Below are 19005 nucleotides of genomic sequence, written 5' to 3' on the forward strand. Positions count from 1 at the left end.
GAATTACTTGTTGTTCAGTCGCTAACTTGTGTTCGATTCTTTGTGACCCCATGGACTGCAGCACGCCGTGCCTCCCTGTCCCTCACCATTTCCCAGAGTTCACCCAAGTTTATGTCCATTGAATCGGTGATGCCATCCAACCATCTCATTCTCTGCCACCCTCTTCTCCTTTTGCCCTCAGTCTTTTCCAGCATCAGGGTCTTTTCCATTGAGTTGTCTGTTTGCATCAGGTGGCCAAAATATTGAATGAATTATTCATGAATTCATTATTATTAATTTACTGTAATCATTATAGTTATCCAAAGAAATAAGTGCATTATCATCCTTTGATAGATGAAGAAGTTGGGGTTGAATCTATTGATTAACTCTCCAGTCAAACAGCACGTCAGTGACAGAGCTAAGATTTGAACCCATGACTGCCTCTATCCCATCTCATATTCCAACTTCATTACTCCTACTTCGCCATTTAAAAAGCTTGTCCTTCAACCGTCTCCAAGCAGAACAAATTTTTTTTTTTTTAATTCCTCACTTTCAGGGAGTGTTGGTTGCATTTTACAATCATATATGCCTGTTAGTTAAAGAACTGTCACCAAATCTCAGTGTGGTTCTTCCCATCCAGAATAAGAAATAATTACATTTATTTTTTTCTGTCCAATGTAAATATTTCTTTTTTAGCTGCCTGGATGTACACTGGTTGGTCCCCCAGACACTGCTGTTCTGTCCCTCAGTGAGCAACAAGTGACAGAAAACTTTCCAGTGTTCCTGGGTGTTAGCAGAAGATGTTTAAAAATGTTGGCTTTATACATTTGTCCCAAAACATGAGTGTAGGTCCTTTTCTCTTTCTGTTCCTTTGGTTTCCTTTCAGAGGTGCTTTATATAAAGACCAGGGAAGGCCCAGGCTGAATCAGCTCAAGTTCATGCAGCCTTCAACACCATCAGGATCACTCTTGCCCTGAATGAGGAGTTCATTGTGCTCCAAGACATTATGTTGAAGCCCTTAACTGTGAACTCTCAGTCAAGATGCTAGACTTGCCAGTTAGTTACACAGAAACTATTCTGTCTGGGCTGGAATGTGGCAGTTAAGGCAGGGGAACTTTGATCTTCAAGATAAAGTGGATACAGACACTAGCGCACTGTTGCCATTTTACCACAGTTTTAATTTGTATAGTTTTTTTCTCACTTTAATCTAAATTCATTAAACCTGTGTCCAGTGAATGGTGGGATGACACAAATCAATGAGTCTTTTGTTAGAAAACATTTAAGGACAGCCAATGTAGTTCATTCCCCAAGACCTGCCCACCCCCACCCCCATCCCCCACCCCAGTCAAGAATTACAGGGATATTTAGTTATGTCAGTTAGTTCTCTTTTAGAATGTGTGCCAGACTTTAATCTCGGGATTTGATATTTATGGGGTTATTTATTTAATCTTTTAACCCTGTCAAAGTTGTCTTAGCCAGCTCTAAGATGGCGGTAACCATAACAAAGTCACAACATCTATATTTATTAAGCTCTTATTATATGCCTGGCAATGTGTTTAAGGGCTCTGCTTACTGTATCTCATTTAATGCTCACTAGTACCTGATGTGGAAGCCATCACTCTTAGCATCATCATCTTCCTGTTAGAAATAAAAATAATCAGGTGGACACAGATTCAGCCATGACCCGAATTTGTACTACAGTGGGTAAGAGAAGGCACAGGGCTTTGAACCTGGGTATTTGGACTTGGGAGCCCTGTTCATCTGGCCGCCTGGCTCCTCGTTTGTTCTGTGGTCTGGGGCAAGTAAGCCCACCTTCAGGAACTTGTTTCCTGATCTGTGAAATAAAAAAGTACTCTTGCATTTCAGCTTATTAAGGAGACCAAATTAGCATATGTAAAAAAACAAATCCCTGTACACTTTTTAAGAAATATGCAAATAGATGAGATGATTTTAATGGCATCAACACGTTCTAAAGATTTTGTTTCTATGTTGCCAATTCTATGAATAATCTCAGAAAATAGATCACCTCACTTATAAACAGGACCTCTGCAATGGGCCACCAATGTAACATTATTGTGATTTTTGCATTTATGTTGTTGCTGATGGTAAACCATATTATGCTTTAGGGTAAAGATCACTGAAAACAATTCTGTATTTTATTCCAGAGTACCACACTTACATATTTATTGAATGTTTAGGGTTTCCCAGGTGGTTCAGTGGGAAAGAATCCACCTCCAATGCAGGAGACATGAGTTTGATAGCTGGGTCGAGATCTCCTGGAGAAGGAAATGGCAGCCCACTTCAGTATTCTTGCCTGGGAACTCCCCATGGACAGAGGAGCAGGGTGGGCTACAGTCCATGGGGTCGCAAAGAGTCAGAAACGACAGAAATGACTAAACAACAACAACTGAGTGTTTATTGTCCTCTTGTGCCATTAATACACTTTGCTGGGAGAGGGAAGACTGACAATTATAAAAACAAAAGAAATGGATGTAATAGTTCTGCTTGTAGTCAATGAAATGAGGTAAATAGTTGGATCATTGTTACAAAAATGTTATCAGCGTGAGTAGATAGACTTAGCATTTAAAAATTACTCTCCAAAAAAGGCAACCTAAACCCCACTTATACAGTAGCAGAAGTTTTGATGCTGAATCAAATTGCCTCAATTCTTGTTTGCCCCTGAGTAGACAGAGCTGCAAAATAGAATATTTTTAGAGGGAACACTTACCACAAAATGTTTCTTCTAAAATTTAATTTGGCTTCTTAAAATATAATACCATTTTATAAAAAATACAGATACTTGACCCACGCAGTGCATATTTTGTATTCCTTTGGGTATTTATGAACACATAATTTAGTAGTTTTTATGTTCACTTAATTTGTTTCCTTAAGAAAGACAGGTGTGGAACATGCACCTGTTTGTGTGTGTGTGTGCCTGTGTGCATCTGAATGTGTGAAAATGCAGCTTAGGGATTACAGCAATTTAGTGAAGGTCATAAGTGACCTGCCGTGCCCTTGAACATGCTGTTTATAATTGCTGTGGTTAGTTTTTCTTCTCACTGTTTTTACCTATAATGTCAAAACACAATTATATGGAGTTGGTATGTTCACTAATAGCAGTTTATCTCTGCATGGTTTATAGACAGAGTCAAAAGCCAACAACTATAATTACATCCATGTTTCTAACTTAGCAGCAAGCTAGAGAAGTGTGGTTGAAGTATGCTGTGGGTATAGTGCAACCAGTAGGAATTATAGGGTAAAGTCATTGCTTTGCATTCTTTTGGTTTTACAATAATTGTTACTTAAATTTTGTTTTCTGGATTTTACCACTGTCTGTTGTGTTTATATGACCACATAAAGAGTAGTTGAGTTATGTGTCTCTCCACTGTATTTTTCTACTGCTTGCCTTCCTCTATAAATGGACTGGTTCTCCTTTCGCTTTCTTCTGACTCAGCAAACAGTACATTACAGTTAATAGTTTTCTGAAGCAGCCTGATATTCATGCTCTATGGAACCCATAAGACTTCTCCTATTTGCATTTTATGTTTAATTGGATAATTGTGGGAACCATGTTGAACTGTTAACAACTGTCAAGCCTTTGATTAATCTTTTGAATGTTCATTGGCATGGTTCAAGTTAGCAACTGCAATGCAGATTTTTGTTTAGGCTTTTTGTTTTGTTTTTGTTGCTGTTCTCATGATTATTTGAGGGTGTTAAAAGGATTTATCTGGAAAAATATATGTAATTTCCCATTTTGGCTCACCTTACATATTGCAGCAAAGAAGAAACAATGCAGTTTGTGGGTCAGTAATTTATTTTGCATGGGAGATATTGCAATCTAGTAAATCTCCAGAAAAATTACTACAAGAAGCCATCTTATATTTTGAATGACCTCAATGATATGAAATACAAAGAAGAATCTTTATTTTGGAAACAGTACTGAGTTGAGTGCATAGTTTGGAAGCAGTAATTAAAAGGGAAACTTCATAAATTTGAAGATTATTTGGTATTGAGTCATAGAACTAGAAATGAATTATATAGAAAATAATTTGTTTACTTGTGTATGTTCACATCATATAGGTCTTATATGATGTGAAATGAACTTCAGAATTAATATAACAGAAAGTTCTATTCAAACATAAGTAACTCTCAAGCACCCCTAAATTTTTTTGTCTATTTCACTTTAAGTGCATGTCAGTATGCTTGTGGAACAATAAAATGTTTGCTTTTCTTTTAGTACCCTGTAGGTATTTCAGATATCTGGCCTAACATTACACAGTTTTGGGACTTTGTGTGCATGTATTTTGGTATTGGATGGAGAAAACAGATGCACAGTGGGAAAGTTAGAACGAATAAATGAATGTTTACAAATAAATCCTAAAGACTTTACGTGAATGCCATAAAGACTTACAGAGGCTTGATACTATGTTTGATTAGTCTCTGTATTTTCCTTATATTTATTGCAACTCACTCTTACTAGAATGTGTACTAAGAAATGTAAGACTTCTTTTTATGTCACAAATTTCAGAGTAGAACTTTGGATAGCACTATATCCAGGCTTTTAAATATTATTTCTAATTCTACTTTGTTGTTGTTTAGTTGCTGAGTTGTGTTTGACTCTTTGAGATCCCATGGACTGTACCCTGCCACTCTTCACTGTCCATGGGATTTCCCAGGGAAGAGTACTGGAGTGAGTTGCCTTTTCCTTCTCCAGGGGATCTTCCTAACCCAGGGATCGAACCTGTGTCTCCAGCATTGGTAGACAGATTCTTTACTGCTAAGCCATGAGGGAAGCCTTTTAGTTGTACCGTGACACTCAAATAGTTTCTCATTGTCAGAGCTGAAGTAAACACAGCTAAAATTCCTCCAACCAATTTCTGCTTCTGCTCCAAGGAAACCACTGTTACCAATTGAATCTGTAAGCTTCCAGGCTTTCTCCTGTATCTCAGGAGTTAGTTTGTTCTTGTTTTGCTATATGTCGAGGAGAGTGTTCGGTCGGTCACAAAAGAGATGCATCCTCCGAGGAACCACAGATCTCACCTGGGTTTCCATCCTGAGCTGTCTTCTAGGTCTTCCCTTTCCTGACACTGTCTGATGCAGGAATGAAATTCTTTGTGAACTGGTTGCTATAGGAGGAGACGAGCCAAGGAGATGCCTCATTTTTTAAGGCATGTTGGAAGATCTCCTGGAGAAGGAAATGGCTACCCACTCCAGTGTTCTTGCCTAGAGAATCTCATGGACAGAGGACCCAGGCAGGCTGCAGTCCATGGGGTCACAAAGAGTTGGACACAACTGAGTGACTAACACTTTCACTTTCATAAATTGAATACTAAACATAGGAGCATTGATCTTATAGGAAATACATCTAGTTTTAAAATCAATAAAATGAGGTTGCCAGGGTAGGGAAGATTGAAGTGTTAACATTAGGGGGGATAAATCTTCCTGAGTAAAGATTTGATGCTGGTGGATAAATACCAGCATTCTTTTTAAACTCTTGAGTTTGTGATTGTGAGTTTATGTGTTTATGTGTGTATGTACATGCACGTATCCAACTATTTCTTACATCAGCCCTGTGAGGCAAGCAGTTATTATCTCTCTCTCTCTCTTTTTTTTTTTTTTTTGTTGTGTGTATATATTTGAAGAAACCAAGGAACAAAAAGGTTAAGTCATCTGTCCAAGGTCACAGAACTAGTAAGTGGTGGAATTAGGATTTGGACATAGGCAATTTTGTTAATCTATTATTTTAGATCAGATCTTAAGCTGGCTTAGTGAAGCTAATCCAGGATAGGAATAACCTCTTTAGCAGACTTTGTACTAAACTAGATATACAGAGCTCAAGATTAATTTCTCTTCCTTGGAAATAAAATACTGGATTCTACCTGTCATTTCCAGAGTGTGTTGTTTTGAAGTACCATCTTGGATCAAGTTAATAGGTTGGAATGGGCACTTCAGCTGCTTGTAAAGCAATCCTGCTACTTATGTTGAAAGTGTATTTTGGTGCTTTAGTCAAATGCACACAAGATGTGGGGGAAGGAGGATTATTTTAGAATATGCAAGAGGAATCTAACACCAATTCTCACCTCTTGAGTTTGCATGATTTTTATAAGACCATTGTTGGGAGCTTGGGAGCTTTATGGTAATTGAACCTTCCATTGAGGCTCAAGATGTGCTCTTTAGCCACCTCCTAATAGGATAACTGGAAGAGTGAGGAAGGAGTGTATAGAAGGAGCAAATTCAAACTAGAAACAGCACATGGTAAGGCCTATAATTGTTCATCCAGGAAAATGTCTTAGGTGCATTGAGTTGTAGATGAGCAACTTACATCCAACTAGATTTGTATTTTGTTTCCTGAAGTATGTTATTTCAGTTCCTCCTGCCTCATAACCTTTTCCTTATAGTATCCTTAGAGCTCTTCCACTTGCCATCTGTATGGAGACAGTCTGATGACTGTTAGCCTCAGCTTCCCTATTTGGGTTTTCCATAAGCTCTCAAGCTTAGCAGTCGAGTCTTAGGTAAAATGTTTGTGTGAAAGGTAATGGAAAGGGGATATAACTTTGAGAATGTATTTATTAATAATGAAAATAGGATGCACAGCTTTCAGGCCTGATATACTTCTTTCATTCATGGAGATCCATAGAGATAATATTCTCCTATTATTACATAATATAGAAGAAAGCATTTCCCTGGTGGCTTAGATGGTAAAGAATCTGCCTGCAATGCAGGATGCCTAGGTTCGATCCCTTGGTGGGGAAGATCCCCTGGAGAAGGACATGGCAACCCGCTTCAGTATTCTTGCCTGAAGAATTCAGTGGATAGAAGAGCCTGGCAGGCTACTTACTGTCCTTGGGGGTCTCAAAGAGTCAGACACAACTGCATAACTAACACTTTCACTTTCACTTTCAAGGGCTATGCTAGGAGACCTGGCTACCGCTTTTGTTTCCATTACCAGTTACTAAGCTTCAGTCTCACTGTCTGTAAATGGTGTTAGTGTTAGAAATTATTCTAGAGGATAATTTTGATAATATGCATGGAAGGGCTTTGTGAACTGTAATTGGGTGCTCCTCCTCATGTATATGTGTATGTGTAAATAGGTGGTGGTTTAGTCTCTAAGCTGTGTCCAACTCCTGTGACTGCATGAACCGTAGCCTGCCAGGCTCCTCTGTCTATGGGACTTTCCAGGCTAGAATACTGGAGCGGGTTGCCGTTTCCTTCTCTAGGGGCTCTTCCCAATCCAGGGATTGAACCCATGTCTCCTGCATTGCAGGTGGATTCTTTACCGTCTGTGCCACCAGGGAAGCTGTCCGTACAGATATATAGACATCTTTTTGTTTATTGTCTCTCCTTGCACCAATGAAAAATTCCTAAGACTATGAACTTTGACTTATTCTTGACACCTTGCTTCGTATGTAGTACTGGTAATGTTTTTGTATTGAGCCTATTTTGGATTTTTAGCCTCTCTTAGATATCTTACTGAAAATCTAAAATTAATCCATGCACTTTTTTAAAAACTCAGTGTGCCTGTAGTTGATAGATGGAGCAGACTTGTACTGCTGGGAAGTGGAAGGGACACAGGACAAGGTTTTAGCCTCAGGCCCTGACTGGTGATACTTCTCACAGTCCTAGTTTTTCACTTTCTCCAGAGAAAGTCACCACTTATGAATCATGCTGAGGTTAAAGGTCTAAATTCCCTCTGTACAGTCCAAACATTACACCTTAGTAATGCTTCTTACAGGGTCCTGCCCCGTTCCCCAGCTCACCTTTGTCTTTCATGTTTTGTTCTCAAACCTCCACATCTAAATGTTCTAGGCTCTGCTTGCTTATAGCTTTACTTATTTTCTCTCCTTGATGTCTGAGACAATCGGAGGAGATACACTGGTCTTCTTTTTCCATATGGTTGTTTGTTGATTTCTATGTATGTTTCAGACCATTGAACTGTCCAGGTTTGGAGGTCCAAAGAAAGACTTCAGTTGAACATATGTGTCTTGTTAGCAGTGTTATGACAAATAGCAGCAGCTGCATAAACTAATCTTTCTATAGCTTCACACAGAGGACTCAATTAACAATGGACCACTGTCAGCATTTAATCCTTTCTATCTCTTGGTTCTTGTGAACTTTTCTATTAGGCATCAGGATTATTCTTACCCACAAACAGAAGAAAATGTCAAAATTTACAAGTCAATTGAATGTCCCTTGGTGTTCTCTATGGTGACCTGGAGAAGGGCTGACAATTATAATGATTATTTTATTGGTCCTAATTAGAAACATATTGGTCATGAGGATGGTTGTGACAGAATTTATGGATCACTTTGCTTTGGAGTTGTTTTTGAACTTAGCACCAGAGTCTGGTCTTGAGTGCTAAACCTCTGAATTTTAGAATGACTATGGCATAAACAGGGCAGCAAGGATATAGCTTCTCCCAGATATACTCATAGAGACAGACACTTCTTTGAGAGCTGTTTGTCATGTAGAAGTCTACTTTTGTGTATGATAATTTGAAGACATGAGAAATAACAATCTCAAGTGATCTTTTACCTCATTAGGTAATTTCTATCTTTGTTTCTTTGTCAGGAAAAAAAAGAGCACATTGGATGTTCAAGTACAGTGGGAAATTTGGAAAAGCAGAGTTATAGCTTTATGATAACAAGGAACAAAAGTTCAGGTTCAAATTTAAGTATAGTTGACATTTGAACTTGTTTGAAGCCCTTACTTTGGGTCTATCTGCAGAGGACATCTGAAATTCCTTTGGCTTCTGATCTATGGCAAGTGAACAAGAATGGATGACAAAGGGATATAAAGATAGAGCTCAAACAAGTTGTTGTTAATTCTTTCTTTCACCTAAGAGGACTAATGAAAAGCTTAAATTACTAAATTCAGACTAGACCATTGTCGCTACTTGCCAAGCAGTACATGCTTGTGCATCTGTCTAATCCATATTTGAAAGCCACAAACAGAAGCACATAATTTGGCAAAACACCAAAAACATGCCTCGGCACACTTCTAGAGAGTCTTCCAAATGACTTATTGATTCAAAAATTTTAGAGTGTGTCTGTGTGTGTGTGCATGCAAGTGCACATATATTCAAATTGCTCAGAGATGCTTCAAGTAAGTTCTGCCAGCAAACCGTGTGTATTATACTTGTTTCAGGAGAGGGGTGGGTGGGGTGTTGAGGACTTTCTTTAAAAATTCTGAATTATAGAAAACAAAAAATAAAGTTGATTATTGGGCAGTTACTTTCTCTTTTACTTTCAGGATAAGTGCAGACTTATTACTTAAAAATGTTCCCCCAAGCACAACATATAAAGCAGTTTATCCTTAAGGAAGGTTAAAATTTCCAGTTTGTTTTTAAAATGTGTTTTGAGGTTTTGTTTTTTATAGATGGGTCACAAAACGTAACTCATTATAAGAAAAAAAATCTTCCTAGCACCATGAATAAATTTCTTACATTGATAAATTATTCTTTTACCAAAGTCTTGTTCCTTTGCCAGGGTTCTGCTTGATGCAGAAAGGATCCACTTTTTAAAAGCATATAATCTGAATTTAATCCAGAATACTTGAAGATATTTAGAAAGTAACTACATGAAGTTATATTAACAAGACAGATGTGGAAGACAAATGGTCCACAAGAAATTTCTGGTGTGGTCTACTTCCCCTTGCATGAATATTATTTTTTAAAGTCAAGGGCTTTTATGTGTAGCATTTTATTTAAACATTGCAGCTTCTCTTAGACATTATTATTCCTTATTTGTTGTTGTTTAGTCACTAAGTTGTGTCTGAATCTTTGTGACCCTATGGAGTGTAGGCCTCCAGGCTTTTATGTTCATGGGATTCTCCAGGCAAGAATATGGAGTGGGTAGCTATTTCCTTCTCCAGAGGACCTTCCCGACCCAGGGATAGAACCCACATCTCCTGTCTCCTGCATTGGCAGGCAGATTCTTTACCATGGGCCACCTGGGAAGCCCATTCCTCATTTAAGGAAGAGGAAATCAGAGCTCAAAGAGTCTAAAATAAGCTGCCCAAAGTCACAGAGCAAGGAGGTAGCAAAGGCGGGATTGCTCTGAAGCCTGCCTGACTCCACAAATTATGCCCTGGACACTCTACCTCTCAGCCTTCTCAGATCCATCCCTTTGAATTGCAGGCCATACTGCTGTGAAGGTAATTGCACGTGGAGTATTTTAATGTATTTCCTTATTCACTTTTGTCTTTTATTTACAGTATCTCATTTAATATTTATCTCAGTTGGACGAGATAGATATTGTCCACATTTTACAACCGAGAACCATGAAATCCTCACCCAACAGGTAGTCAAGAGCTGAGCTTACGTATGGGATCCTTCCTCAACTGTTTTTTTCTGTTGCGTTTTAAATGGTTCAAATCCAGAGAAAATCAATGCTGGGCTCTATGTCTCATACTCAAAAGTTAAGCATGGTAAACCTACAACTTTGGGGCTTAATTAAAAAACCAAAACAAAGAAACAAAAAATGAACCCACAGTACCTGACCATGTCATTCTTTGTAAGTACCTTCTCACATTACAGGTGCAAATTGGTAATTGGCTGAGCTTTGTATGTGTTCAAACACATTTTGGTTATGAGTGAGTTCCTTTTTTTTCCTTCCTGGTTTCAAGGAAGTTTGTGGTATTCTGGTAAGGGTTTGACCCTAACAACTTTTAGTCTTTTAGTTTCATTAGGCACAATAGGATTAGATAGATTAAGGTGACTGAATTCACACAAATGTAAAAAACAAAAAAATGGGGAGGGGAGATGGGGAAAAGAGTTAGATGGGGAGAAGGAGTTAGTTGTCACTGTTTTATTTATCTACTTGCAACACCATTTGAAAAATGTCCCAGAAAGGTAGGGTCCTTCCTGCAGGCTTCATTTTGTTATCAGTTTCTTAGTGTCCAAGGAAGGAGAGCATCATACTCATGACCTTTCAGATAAGTATTTGTGATGAGGAAATTAAAAGGCTAAAGTCTTAAGCTCCAGTGTGTAATCGGGTTTTCACTTACATACATGTTCATTATCCCTCAAGGTAATGCTGGTGGTTGGGTTGACTTGAGAATCTTTCTGGCCTGGCAGGGTTCCGCTGCCATGGCGCCATGCACTTTGTTCTCACTATTTACTGCAGCTGCATTTATATCCCTTTATTAATTCTCTTACTCTGACTTTGAGATTGACAATTACCAAGACCCCCAAACTTGTGAATTCAATTGTGTTCCTTTAGAGGAGGTGAACGTTGATTGATAAAGAAGAAGCTGACATGAGATCACAAGAGAGGTGATGAAGTCTGGACCACTCATTTAAATATGTGACACAGATGGAGAATTTGCAGACCTGAGTGTATGCTGGGAGGCAGTCTTGGCCCAATCCATGTAAACTCTCATCACAGGTTACCATCTGCCATCTACCATGCTGAACCAAGGTCCATTGGATAGACTGAGGCAGGGACAAGCTAAGAACTTTTAGCCATGGGTTCATCCACTGGATTTTATCATGTTAGTGGTCTAGGACAGTTAATTTGACTTTTTCTTGAAACAAATCAACTAAAAACCTCTCTTTCATTGGTTGCCTAAACAATGTTTCCAAAAGTTAACTAACTGCCTAAGTTCAGTTGATTTGATTTTCTCAAGAAATCAGTTAATTTCACTAAAAAACACACATAACTCTGCCACCTCTTGTGTGGAGCTTAAACAGTGTTTTCAAAAGATGATTATCCTTCAATCAGAATGGAGGAGGTCCATTTTTTATTTTAACTAAAAGATACTGCTTGCTCCCTCTTTTTGGTGAATTTTAGCCTATTTAGACTTAATTCTTATGCCTCATATTGAACATTTGTTCTCGAGAAATGTGATCCCAGGAATGCTGCTGATGTGCTGTGTTCAGATGGCGCTGTGCTTTAGGTTTCTCTTCCAATCTAAGATTTCAGAAGAGTCAGTAACTGCAAATAATCTAAAAGGGGAAGAGTGAAGAATGCTTCTAACTTTCCTTTGAAATGAATAGCTCTGCTAGAGCAGCAGCTATTAGAAAAACAAAAACAACAAAGAAAAGCTGCCCAGCTCAGCACACAGAGGTAAATTTACTTACATCAGACTGAAAAATGAGGGCTGGGCTTTGAAAAGACATCCCTTCTGACTAGAGGAAAGCTTGTAATTTTGGCATGGCTGCAGCCCTCCTAAGCCCCTGAGAAATTCTGAAAAACATTACAGAAGACTGTTCTTAATATTAATGGATGTCTTCCTGTGTGTGTGTGTGTATGTGTGTCTGTGTATGCACAGGGGAGAAAAATGCCAGCCAGGGATGGGAGAGAGAATGAGAGAGAAGGATTAGGTAGAATGAAGAACTACCAGTGAAAGTGTCTCATTTCGGAAAAACCTTTTGCATCTGTCATTTTCAACTCTTCATCCAGTAGAGTATCTCAAGATGATTTTCAGAAGAACCCCAGCCATTTAGGCACTTCAGGTTATTAGCCTTGTGATACTGTGGCCCTCTTAACAAACTCTTCCTAAAATACTTTGTAGATAACATGGCTCACTGATATAATCTCGAATCATGGTCTTATCAGTTACATGACATCAGAGGTGAAAAAAAGACTGTTTCCCCGTGTCTAGTTGTGGTGAGTGTCACAACGTGTTGTACTGTGGCGAACAGTTTCAGGGGCACCAAGGGCCTGCAGCTCTGTCTCTTGGGAGGGGACTTTTCCTTTGCAGCTTGGCTTCAGGAAACCTGAACATTTGTGTTTTCAAGACCACATACCATTGGGAAGGAAGTAGGGGTGGAGATGCGTGCTGAGATTAAGTGGCTACGAGAATCCCTATGCTGTGCAGGATCTGGGAACCGCTAGGGTTTCGGTAGCCCTCTTTCTGGCATGCCTTTAGAATTTGCAAAGTTCTGCGGACAACAAACCCTGATTCTTGCTAAGGATACTTTTTGCAGAATCATGTGTTGACTTTTCAGGCCCGGCCAGACAGACTTCTGACAGCTTGCCTGACCAACATGGCTGTATATTGTGTATGCATGTTTGTCTCAGGAGACAGACGGGTATCTGCTGCCTTAGAATCCACCGTCATACTTCTTTGGCCTACGTAACTGTTACCTATCATGGTAAAGGAATTTAATAATTGTGGGAAACAGTTGTTCAAAAGCAACTTGGAGATTATTTTCAGGAAGGAGGTGTTAACTCCTCCTAGCCCTGAGTCAATCTCTCCATTTTGGGCACTGGCCCACGTTACCTTTAAGGACGCTGGTCTTTTCTGGCTCAACGTGTGGACAGTTGTGCAGATAATAAACAGAGAACCAAACTTCTTTTCAGGATTGACAACGTGGGGAAAAGAACAAAAAATGCACCCATTTAAAAACAGTGCCTTGATTTGGTTTGGAGTTTAAAACTGGGAACGTGTTTTCCCAGACGTGTAGCAAATAGTTCTGTAGCATCGCTGCCTAGTTAATAAGTGATCTCCCTGGCCTGTTCTGGCCAGGCATGTTTTCCTAACTTAGGACTGACACCTTTCTTATAATCTTAATTCATTTTTAGTCTAGGCTGGCTAAATCTTCTGATTTGGCAGAGTAGAGTGTTCAGATTGCCGTTGTTATGTTTGCTCTGGATTTATGTCTTAAGTTGAGGTTAAGTAACACATTTACATAAATCAACTCAGCACTAGATTGTGATACAGAATTGTTTTACTGAGAGAGAGAAAAAATGAATTGTATTGCTTCCTAAGATTTGCTTTCATTTTATATTAAACCTCAAAGGATTTATCAATTTAACATGTTCTGTGTTAAAATGAACTCTTCTGTGGGTTTTGCTTCTTATAAAAGAAAATGAAAAGAAGTTAATTTGCCAGAGCTAGTTATATAGCTTTTGCTACAATGGGGTGACTTTTCTAGAGGTAGAATGCAAAATATAGTAAACCGATATCATTTAGCAAAAATATCAATATGCTTTTAAGGAAGGATTCGTGTTTTCTTATAGGCAGCCCAAGGACTCCAAAAAATTTTAAAAGTTCTTTCAGTAATAAAGATACTGCAGAAAGGTAAAGAGGTTTTAAATTTATGGTTGCCAGTATTTAATAGGAGTACTTTTTATTGTGATTCATGCAAATGTCTTTCCAGAATTTTATTTCTTTTAAAATAATGGCAAAGAATATGTCATGGCTATATTGGATGGGTCATCTATTAATTCATACTCTATTTAAAACAGTTTTTCCTTTTGTTAAAATATACTTGTATATATTTCTAAATCATAATGAAAACATTCAGAATTTGGGGATAAGATATTTTAAAAGATATCTTATCATTGCAAATGCCAGAAATGTATAGAATGAGCAAGAGATTGCTGGTTATTTTAAGTTTATTGAAAAACTACACTGAAAGCTTGCTACTTTTCAATACTATGAAATATTAGCAAAACGCTACTGACTGTGAAATAATGTTAAGTGTCTGACTTTAAATTTTAATATTTTTATGACTACTGAACAGAATTTGCCTAATTTTAACAATGATAGTTTTATGCATTCATAAAACTAGGAAATGCTAAGTAACTTCATGACAGGTTTTTATTTTCATCTTGAATATATTTTCTTCCTAGACTTTTATTAGCATTGCTAAAATATCCTTCTGTACTAGGGGAGATATTCTGTCTCCTGGTTTCTTGCAAGTGTATCTAAGATGGCCCAAGTGAAAGAGGTCACATTAATTTTGAACAGCATAGTTTTGGGGTGGGGTGGCTTTGTATTGTGTTTTGCTTTGTTTAAAGAAATTATTATTGACTCCTTAAGTGTTCTTCTTGAGGTTCCATATTCCCTGAGTTTATCTCATTTTGCACCATTTAACGTTAGTGTGACTGTCTGGCCAACCACTCATCCTTTTTCATCTGTTCACTTGAGAAGATAGGATCCATATTTCCAGTCTCTGCAAGGTGGAAGCATGTGTTTTGTCCAGCTGAGTCTCTTGGTCTGGTTTTTTTTCCTGGTCCTAATACATGTTTATTCCTACATGTGACAAATCTGCAGTCATGTTTTCTTTCTGAGTTATAATGACTCAGATGTCATAATTAATTTGATGAGCAGGTGGGGGTTATTAGCCTTGTGCTTCACTTGCTAATAGCTGCACAGTTTTTCTAAAGTACTCTTTCAACTAAGGAGGCATTTCTTCACATAGAATAAACAGTACAGCACAAAAGCCTCAGTTAGATAACTATCCGTGGGCTTGAAAAGCTGCCAAGCAGATGTTGTTATTGGAGCTGGCCCAGGCGAGATTGGGCAAGGCAGATGCTCGCGGGGAGGGGTGGGGGGAGGAGAAGGGGGAGGAGATGTAAGAGAGCAGAGGTTGTGGGGTGGGGGGAAAGGGAGGTTCTACAGGACTCTTGCTTGCTTTGCAGGGGTTGGGCCAGATTTTGTTGGGGTGGGAGTCATCTTCTCATGAGCCACCTCCATGGTGATGGCCTCCTGTTGGCCTCTTGAAATGTACATAAATGAGGATGGGGTGGGGTTTGAGGGGACCCTCTGTAAATATCCACATGGGAATGAATCCTTGTGTTCATCCAGAGGGCTGAGACTTCTGGTTTGCATTAGGGCGGCTGTGTGCAATTTTTGAAGGGCCTACGGAGACTCTGCTTCATACCTACCCACATATGTAATGGACATGACGGCCCTGACATTTACCAGAACTCATAGGTTCTGCTTTATTGCTATAAATTAGGTCGTGCAAATTTAAGACAAAATACTGTTTTGTTTCCTGTCACCTCACCATATAATTTTTTTTTTTTCTGAGCCTTCCCCACTCTTATTAAAATATTGTGAAGTAGCAGCATACTTTTAAAAATTAAAATTAATCTTGGAATGTGTCAGATTTGTATGAGGTAAACATGTGGCAGGTTTAATCTAAGCTGATCTTGTTTCTGTTTGCTGTCTTTTTTTCTTTCTTCCTTCCTTTTTTTTTTTTTTTGGTGATCTAAGGCTTTTTAAAACTCATCTCTCACTCCCCTTCACTAGATTAAATTCTGTAATCTCATTTTTCTTTGAGCTGATCTCAAGCCAGTGGTCTGGGGATTTTATAGCCAAGGGATAATTTTTGATAATGGGCTATTAAAACACTTGCAGCTCCTATCCTGTCTTTCAAATTAGTGTGTGCACAGATTGTCTTTCTGGGGAAAAAGTCTTTCCCTTGGCAATAAGCAACTGATTATATGCTACAACCAGCCTAAAAGCTTCCTGTAATGCTTATACCAAAAACATAGGTGAATAATAAATGATAAATAACAAGGGTGATTGTACAGTGGGAACAGCAACTCTGCCCAGGATTTTTGCTTTATCCTTGGAGAAAAAGCCCTGTTTTCCCTATTCAGACAGATTTAGTGTGTTCTGACAACAGGGTCATCTAACAGTTTCCTTAACGATGGAAGTACAGTGGCTTGAGACAGCTGTGTAAGGTCACGTAACTTTCATTGTTGTTTATAGTGTGCTTATTAATAGGTTAAAATGAATAACTCCCTGGACAGAGGTCAGGTAGCACCTGTATAAATAATGAATTTGCCCTTCCAAAATATGTAATATAAAATTAATATACATAACTTACTACTTTTTAAAAAAAATTCAGTTCAGCTTCCTTTCCTTTCTTTAGTTTTCTGAAGTATGATTAAAGTAAAAATTAATGAGTCCCGAGAAGGCAAACAAAGCTGTTCCCCAATACCCTGTTTCAGTAGGACTGAGATTTTGTTAGTGTACAGTTAAAGCCAGTAGCCTCTCTCATTAAAAACGGTACCTGATTCTACGTTGCAGTCATTTGTCACAAGGAAAATATTTTGGACATGCAGGCATACGGAACATAAAGTGATGTAAAGCCACCAGTTGTGAAACTGATGTGATGTGTGTTGTGCTGAGAGTTGGCATGAATGCTTTTCTTCTTCATATGTAGAGTTAGGGTTCAGATGTGTCTATATGTGAAATGCATAGCTGCATTGTGTGCAGATAATAAGAACACATATGTCACAACACCATTTTTTATGCCTGTATGCTTCATTGCTCAATAGCCTGATAGATGCATATGGCTGAATTCATTCATTCTGTTGATTGCTCATACTTTTGGAACTGATGTTGTGATTTGGCAAACTGGATCTTGGTTGGGGAGCAATACTGAAAGCAGAGAAGTAGCACACTTTTGATTCTGAACCTTGTACTTAAGAATTCTAAAACTTCTTCAAATATTTCTAATCTAGTAAAGGGTTTCTCTGTATCCAGGCCTGCAACTGTATAAAACTGAAATCTATTAGCTGGTAAAGTGGATGTTAATTCTGTCTCTTATCTAGTAAATGGTGGTGCTGTACCCAGGCCTTCGATTGTGTAAAACTGAATCCAGAGCAGACATTATCAGTGCCTCTTTCATTGTTCTAATTATGCAAATAAGAAGTTCAAGGAACCTTTGTTAAGTTCAGTGAACATACTGTATGCCTAGCAATATGCTAGTGTGCTAAATATTGGGGAACTATAAAGCCCAATAATGTGTTGATCCTTGTTCTCAGGGAGTTTATAATCTGATCTAGTAATGGAAATAGAAACATAAAACTAACCACCTAAATTGTATGAAACAGATGGTAGACAATGGCATACAGATAGATTAAAAGTACTGTTGGCGTGGAGAGAAGGGAGTTAGTAATTTGTGAGAATCCAAAGAAAACTCTTGCAGTAATTCCCTGGTGGTCCAGTGGTTAGGACTCTGCACTTTCCCTGCTGAAGGCCCAGGTTCAATCCCTGGTTAGGGAACTAAGATCCCACAAGCTGCACATGGTGGGGCCAAAAACAATAAAACAAGTAACAGAGAAGGCTCTTGTGACTTCTAGAAGTGAGCTCGAAAGATGAGTAGTTTTCTCAGACAGAAATGTGAAGGGGTGGGGCTCCTAGATGTTGGAATTAGCACAAGGAAAGGTAAGTATTGGGAACAGGTACGGGCACATTGGTGGTTGTGGGTCATGAACAACCAGGGAAGTGGTTAGTAGATTTTAGCTTGTGTAGGAATGGAGAGTCTTTAAGAGGCTAGACTGAGAGAGTCGGGTTGCTGATGGTTTCAGTTGCCACACTGAATAGGGGGTTACCTCTTCACAAGTCTCTTAGAAGTTATAATTAGATTGTCTTATATATGACAATTTTGACAGTAAAATGAAAGATGTATTGGATAAGGGAGAAAATGGAGCTGGGAAAGGGATATTTTAGGCCAGGCTTTAAAATTTTCATGTAAAATATTTGTCTTCTCCCTTTATTTTGTATATTGCATATGAAGATTTAAAGATTTGCATATAAAGATTTAAAACAGAAAATATAGACTGCATATTCAGTAATTTAAACAATTTTTATTGAGCACCTGCTATAAACCAGGCTTATAAGGTTTATATATAAGGCTAATAAGGGCTGTGGATATAATCATGAACAAGACAGATGTGAGCTCTGCCCTCAGGGATCTTGCCTTCCGTTGGGAAAGAATGATCAAGTCAAATCAACAAATTAATAAACAAGTCATTTCAGATTGTGATGAAACAAAGAGAATGTGATGATAGCAGTGTACAGATTAAACTGGAGATCATTATTGGGGAATCTCTGTTAGCTAAGGTCCTGTGGGAAAGCTTTGTTGAGGAAATGGAATAGGAAAGGATGAGAAGTACAGTAGTATCCTAGTACATTTGATACTAGTTTGTGACCTCTGTTATCAATGTAGCTCTGGTTAAAAGTCCCTTTCTGGCATTGGCACTTCCAGAGATGGTCTCAAGGACAGGTGATGCTTTCATGATTGTTAGAGAGCTCTCTATAAGAAGCATGTCACTGTATTCCTGGATAGACTTCCATTTGCAGAATCCTCATTTAACTTTAGGTGGTCTTCACTGTAAACAAAATATTTAAGAAATATTTTATATGTGAAGACCCACATGTAGAAGACCTCGGCTGACTTTATAAAAACTACATTTTCCTGTTATGTTGTTCATTGCCTCTTGTTCAACGCCCTAGTATTCTACGCCTCTGAGAAATCCCTTCCAGGCAACAGACTTG

General features: G+C 38.4%; 1 protein-coding gene and 1 non-coding gene across 10 annotated transcripts in view; both read left to right on the forward strand.

The window, feature by feature from the left end:
* The window catches only part of NFIB (nuclear factor I B), a 245315-nt gene that overhangs the window by 28517 nt on the left and 197793 nt on the right, over positions 1–19005 (forward strand). The gene's annotated exons all lie outside the window — the stretch shown is intronic.
* TRNAE-UUC (transfer RNA glutamic acid (anticodon UUC)) lies at positions 17658–17730 on the forward strand. Its single transcript has one exon. It is a non-coding gene; the product is annotated as a tRNA-Glu (tRNA).

This window comes from Dama dama, chromosome 29 (genome assembly GCF_033118175.1).
Source record: "Dama dama isolate Ldn47 chromosome 29, ASM3311817v1, whole genome shotgun sequence".
In the NCBI taxonomy this organism is placed as follows: Eukaryota; Metazoa; Chordata; class Mammalia; order Artiodactyla; family Cervidae; genus Dama; species Dama dama.